Here is a 7,629-nt window from a genome sequence, read left to right on the forward strand (position 1 = left end):
TTGTAAAACCAAAACTTCACTTAAGGACTCAGCCGTAACCCTCAACACTACTTTCATAATTCTGATATAAACTTTTCTCTTAAATCTCATCTGTTCGGTGAGTAAAGCTTATAATAAAATAATCAGTGAATGTCGGTAAGTTTGTAATGATTCACCTCTGTTGGATCTGATCACAATGGTTGCTCTTTTATCTTTGCTCTTTTCTAGAAGAGACTTGGAGCAGGACAGTGTTTACAGCGCAGCAGGTCGAACCCGAGTCCAGCCAGATTAAAGATAATCAGGATTAAGTCCTTTTTTAACCTCTCCATCATTCTGAGGGGCGATTTTAAAAAATACGTCCAGATGCTGAAATAGGAGACACTTTGTTGTCAGGTGATCATGTGTTTATAATGGTGTAATTATTTGTGTTTGGATGCAAATTTGTTAGCGTTTTTATGTTAATTAAATGTAATACAGGTCACTTATTACGAAATACTTGCTGCTATTTAATACAAGATTATAAAAGGTCCTTGTTTTTGATTGGCTGACAGGTGTATTAAGTAATAATAGGACAGATCTAGGATAGAGCCAGTAAATAGTTTAAACATGACCAGTTTTCCATTAATATTATTAGATATTTTACAAAAAACAAACAAAAAAAAAACAAACAAAAAAAAAAAAAATATATATATATATATATATATATATATATATATATATATATATCTTATATATATATATATATATATATATATATCTTATATATATATAAGAGCTGAAAATAAATAGGCCAACTGCCGTTAGCACTGAAAGGAAACGTGCTTATATGTGTGTTGCCCTCTCTTCTTGTGAACCACAATGGGACCAGATCATACATAGCAAACAGGCCCATCCTTCTCATTGAGTAAGTGAATTTTGTTTGTTTTGTGTTTTAGTATACATTTATAGAAATATATATTTTTATGTTGCCTGGGTCGCGTTAAAACATCATGGACAAGATGTGGGTCACCAGAAAAAAGTTTGAAAAACCCTGCTGTATTGAATGCAGTGTAGTGGTTCATTTTGTATGTTCTTAGTTCCACCTAGTGGGGAATAAAAATGGCTGCACTGAGAAAAATCTAAAGTTGTGCATGAAATCCTCTTTTCTTCATGGGATCATAGAGTCAGAGTGAGCATCTCAGTGTCAGTGTAGCAATCCTCTTAAACCCAAGACCTAAGAGTCCAGTAGCCCAAGAGTCCAGTAGCCATGAATTGAGTATTGGGGGGACCAACTCTACTGGGGGTCCCTGATGTTCTAAACATTTCTGCCAAATCAACGACTAATGCTAGAAAGTTCAACAGGTTTATTTGTCATTTTTATGTCAGTATATGTCCCTCACATTTGAGAATTGGGGTGTTCCCCTAATATATATTGTGATTATTACAGCTCTTGGGGTACCGTATTTTTTGATGTTGGTTAATTTATTGTCAGCTACATACAGATAATTTAGTGTTTGGTGGTTAAAGTTTGGGTTTTAAAACGTTTAAGTTTGATATCTGTGTTTTGGACATGTCTTCTACAGGAAACTCTCATCTGCACATTTATTTTAAAGCTGTTTATATCTAATTATTACAAATAGTGACATGTATTATTTTACTTTATGTCACTAATGTATTATATGTGCATGCACACTGTAAAAAAAAAAAACTGGGTGCCAAACAAATGCCAGCCACTGTGGGACAGCTCGGTGTGACTGGGCATTACTGCTGGCAGGGACACAGGGAAGAATGTGGGTATTATTTCAGACTGGTAGTGAACTCATGCTCTCTATGGCCCTAGAGCACGAGATTTAGCTTCCCTTAAGAGCTTTAACTTCACACTTTAATAATATCGTTCACAAATGTTAGTCATGGCCGTGCATTAGGCTCTCATCCCACATGTTAACAGAGCGTGGGCATGAATTATGCATATTGATAAGGTCACCAGCAGCTCTCTGTAGGGTTGTTTGTTCTAACACACTGTTTGTTTGCTGTACAGGCGCCATGGCAGAACTCGGTGCAAAGCATTTTCTGAAGAAACACCAGGCGGAACTTATCAAAAGGACAAGAAATCCATTAGGTCTGGCTGATGTTCTGCGTGGGAAGGGCATTATTAAAGCTGAAATGTATTCTAACATCAAAAGACAGACAACCAGCCAGAAACAAATGAGAGAATTATACGAGCACCTGAACAGCGAGAAAGCCTATCAGTGTGTTTATGATTGGCTAAAAGAGAACGAGTCTGATTTAATGAAAGAACTGGGTAAGCCTGACTTTTGAGTTTTGTTTTTAAATCATAATAATAGAACTAATAGAATTAATTGCTTCTGTGATTTTGTTCCAGCTGACGACTGTGTTTTAGATAAATACCTCTTCCCCTTACCAAGTCCTAATGGTCATTAGTTGATGGTAACCAGTAACCAATGGGCATATATAGTGATCCTTCAGAATAACACATCACTGAGTGTGAGGTCAATAAGTTTTCATGCTTTACTGAATCAAAAACCAGCCCAACATAACAAACATGGCAGTAAAACAGTAACATCAAAAGAATTTGGTCACTTTTAGCTTTAAAACTAATAATTATTAGACAAAAAAGAACATACTTGTTATGAATTGTTGCTACACCTGCCGGTTTGGAGATGGGGGGGGGATTCATCTGATCCCAGGGGTGCAAAGTTAAGCATTTTACTGGTGTAGCTTGATAACAAGTTCTGTAGAGAACTTATTCACTAAAGGAGCCGAATATTAACTGCTGGCTGTAAGAAATGACAGAATTGATCATGATCATTGGTTTGTTGGTTGATTTATTAACATTTCTAACAGAAATGAGGTTGACAATGCCGAACCAGAGAGTAAGTCACAGTAAAACTCTGACCTATAGGGCTGAGGTCCCCAATCTTTTTTGCACCATGGACCGGTTTTATTTAAGACATAATGTCACGGACTGGCAGGGTGGGAGGATTTAAAATAAAATAACTATGTAACTGTGTAATAACTAACTCACAATAATGGAAAATCAGCTTTTTTCAATGCAACAAGACGCAGCTCCCACCTAGTGGTGATAGGAGGCAATAGCGCCTGAAGTGTGTTGAAAATTGGCGCAGTGTTTTCATTGCTATTGTAGCGTCTCTAATTATTTTTTCTTTCTGTGCGGCCCAGTAATAAATGACCCACAGACTGGTAGCGGTCTTTTTTTTGCGCAACGAGATCTGATCTGCACATCAGTTCAGCATGGCAGAAGCTCAAGTTATGCCTGGTTCACACTACATGATTCTAGCCCTGATTTTCGCTCGGTGACGGGTCGGTGCTGGATTCGGGAGGAACTCGGTGTTCGCTCTGCGATCAAAACTCGGCTCTCAATCAATGTGAGAAACAGCGAGGGGAAACACAGGGGCGAGGTTGTAAACAGGTGGTTCAGGAGCGGAATATAGTTTCTATCAGAATACATCAGCACACGCGAGTTTTACAGTATTTCTGACCTGATCGTTCTCTACAAAACAAAATATTTATTAACCTCCAACTCACTATAGAACAAGCCATGCTGCTCGTGTTGCCAAATCCACTCAGATTCATTTATTTCATCGGCGCACAAACTTTCATCTCTCGCTACTTGTTGATGTGCATGTTTGGACGTGGTATCATTAAACCTTTCATCACTTCTCACGTGTGTTTTCGTGACAGAACGTAGTTTTGGAGAGCAGAGAAGCTCACCTGTGATTCCCCCTGGTGATAGATGGTGTAGTGTAAAAACCCCCATCGCCGATCAGTCGTGTAGTGTGAACATTACAGCGACCAGGTGTTAATCAGAGTGTCGTGTCGTGTAAACTTGGCATAAGCTGTTCAACAGCCAGGTGTATGTTTACATTACATTTACAATGTTGTAGCGTGTCAGACATATAAAATAATAATAAAAAATGAATGTTACTGTTTTCTGTTTTGGAGTAATTATTTATGTAAACAAAATACACAAATATTTTTAATAATGAAAATATTATGTTCTTTGTACAATTAGCACATTCGTTCTCTGAACATCTGTACATATTTAAACAAAACCTGTTAATGTAACTCAAATATGCCTAAATGTGTTGAATCGAAATCGAATCGAATCGGGACCTTGTGAATCGAATCGAATCGAATCGATCCAGGAAATTAGTGGCGATACCCAGCCCTACTCTTTTCCAGACATTATTTATTTCATATAACTGATTTGGCTGAAACACTTAAAGTAAATCATTAAAATACCTTTATACATTTAGTCATTTTTAGGTATATTAAGGTCTTGCTTGATGATTTGAAGGTATTTGTGATTTTTCTGTGTGTGTGTTATTTTTCCTTATATGTTTACACAGGGAAGAGGTTTAGGAGTCAAACAGAGGACGGCGTGGATGAACCAGATAACCGTCTCAATAATTCTCCAAGTAAGTAAAAACTAAATTCTTACTAACCCACTAAAATCTATTAATGCTTTAATGTCGTCATCCCATCCAGGGTATTCCTGCCTTGCACCCAGTCTTTCCTGGTGAAACCAGACCATCCGCGACCCTGACCAGGACGACAATAAAAAAATTCAAAACTACGGCAATCATTTATTAATCTGTAATTGAGCAACACAGACGGGTCACGTTTAATACATGACAGTAAAAAGAAGAATGTGTGATGTGTTACTTCCCTTAAATCTTTATTTAACTGATAAAAGTACAAAGAAAAGATTCTTAATGTTTCACTGATCAACCTCATTCTAGTTTGTAAATAGAAACACGTTTAGAATTTGATGCTGTAACTCCAAAAAAGTCAGGACGGGGGTGTGTTCCCTACCAAGTCCCATCAGCATTTTTATTAATGAGACTTTTTAATGCGTCTGGAACTGAGGACACTGATTGTTGCAGTGTTTCTTGTGGATCTGGACTGCAGGCAGGCTGGTCAAGCACACACACACTCTGTGTCTAGGAAGCCGCACTGTTGTAGTGCAGGCAGAATGAGGCCTGGTATCACCGTGCTTAAATAACTACGAACTTCCAAAGAAAAGATGCCTTGATGGTAACTTGTATCTTTGTTAAGTCCCAAAACCCTTCTCCACTTCAACATTCTGTAACTTTTATTGGAATGTGTTATACGCATCAAATTCAGGGTTTGGGTTTCAATAATTCGGTCAAAGAAAAGAAACCATTGCAGAAAATTATTTAAAGTGTAGTACTGTCATGATATGTGTGCTGTGACAAATTATCTGCCCCTTGTCTTATATTACACTTTTTTAAGAGGTGCAAAAAAACTAAAAGTTGCAAATATGCAAAAATAAAATAAACCAGTAAGGACACAAATTCCTTTTTACGATAATGTGTTCCCTACCAGTGTTTGCAAAGCTTTGACCTTCAACTGCAGTAGCCAGTGTACAAATGAAAATCTGATACACTGTGTAAACAACTACATTATCTACATTTCAACAGATCTCAAGACCTTATCCACCATGGCCAAACTGGAAGACTGGGTCTCTGATCCTGAAAACAGCCAGAAACTGATTGATGACCTGGAGAAGAAGCTCAAACAGGGTGAAATTGAGGCTTTGAAAGATTCTCTGAAGGATAAGAAGCTGAAAAAGAGTCTGTGTCTCACTGCTAAAGAGATTAACGAGATCAGTCGTAAAAAAGAACTAAAGTTGTTTCTCGAACAGAGAAAAAGCTACATTTCCTAAATCGATGTTAGGGTTGTTTTTTGAAAAGGACAAAGACCACGTTACAGCTGCAAAAGTATCGATGTTGGTAGAAAATGATGATGATTAAGAGTTCATGCAGATAAATGCAGAAGAGTCAGGCAGCAGTAGATATGGATCGTCATTTAGCTTGACTGACCGCTCACTGTCACAAACTAATGATCAGTTACAGGTTGTGACAAGCCTTCATACCATCAGTCACCCAATAGTCACTGGCGTTCCATGTAGTGAGAAGAAAACTAGCGACAGTGAGTCCAAAAACGCTGATCTGGGCTGTGTATCGCCAGCAGAGGAGCTTGGTTCTCGATCATTACAGACATGTGAACCAACAGTGGTCCAGGAGAAAGATAAACTTCTACCAACAGAGGACCTGCAGGAGGTACAGTTTAAGAATACACCTCAAATATCAGATGTTCCGAGATCTGAGAAAAATTTTTATGATGGTCATCAGAATAAGTGTTTTGGTACCTCTCTACATGCAGTAGTGGACGAGCCAATGAAAAACAAGGGGCTGCAAGATCTTAAGATCAAAGCAAGAAGTGGTTCTGATGTCCCAAAGCATCCATATGTTCTTCATGGTGATCAGAATAAGTGTTACGGTACCTCTCTACATGCAGTAGTGGATAAGCCGATGCAAAATGAGGGGCTGCTAGAACTCCAGTGTAAGGAAAGATGTGGTTCTGATGTCCTAAATCATCCAGATGTTTTTGATATCCTTCAGGACCAGAATGAGCATTATGTTACCTCTCATCCTGCAGCAGCAGGTGACCTGATGCAAAACGGGGGACTGCAAGATCTTCAGTTCAAAGAAAGAAATGGTTCAGATGTCCTAAAGCATCCAGATGTTCTTGATGGTGATCAGAATGAGAATTACGCTACCTCTCCACATGCAGTAGTGGACGAGCCAATGGAAAATGAGGGGCTGCAGGATCTTAAGATCAAAGAAAGAAATGGTTCTGATGTCCCAAAGCATCCATATGTTCTTGATGGTGAACAGAATGAGCATTACGGTACCCCTCTACCTGCTGTAGCAAACAACCTGATGCAAAACGAGGGACTGCAAGATCTTCAGTTCAAAGAGAGAAGAGGTTCTGATGTCATAAAGCATCCAGATGTTCTTGATGGTGATCAGAATGAGCATTACGATACCTCTCCACATGCAGTAGTGGACGAGCCAATGCAAAACAAGGGGCTGCAAAAACTTCAGTGTAAAGAAAGAAATGGTTCTGATGTCATAAAGCATCCAGATGTTCTTGACAGTCATCAGGACCAGAATGAGAATTATTGTACCTCTCTACCTGCTGTAGCAGATGACCCAATAAAAAACGAGGGGCTGCAAGATCTTCAGTTTAAAGAAAGAAAGGTTGATATCTTAAATCATCCAGATGTTCTTGTTGATAATCAGAATAAGCATTACGGTACCCCTCTACCTGCTGTAGTGGATAAGCCAATGCAAAACAAGGAACAAAAAGATATTCAGTTCAAAGGAAGAAGTGCTTCTGGTGTCCCAAATAATCCAGATGTTCTTAATATCTATCAGGGCCAGAGTAAGTGTTATGGTACCTCTCTACCTGCTGTAGCAGACAACCTATTGCAAATCAAGGGGCTACAAGATCTTCAGTTCAAAGAAAGAAATGGTTCAGATGTCCTAAAGCATCCAGATGTTCTTGATGGTGATCAGAATGAGAATTACGCTACCTCTCAACATGCAGTAGTGGACGAGCCAATGGAAAATGAGGGGCTGCAAGAATTTCAGTGTAAAGAAAGAAGTGCTTCTGATGTCATAAAGCATCCAGATGTTCTTGATGTTGATCAGTGTTATGGGACCTCTTTACCTGCAGTAGTGGATAAGCCAATGCAAAACGAGGGGCTGCAAGATCTTAAGATCAAACAAAGAAATGGTTCTGATGTCCCAAATCATC

This window comes from Trichomycterus rosablanca, chromosome 9 (genome assembly GCF_030014385.1).
Source record: "Trichomycterus rosablanca isolate fTriRos1 chromosome 9, fTriRos1.hap1, whole genome shotgun sequence".
Classification (NCBI taxonomy): Eukaryota; Metazoa; Chordata; class Actinopteri; order Siluriformes; family Trichomycteridae; genus Trichomycterus; species Trichomycterus rosablanca.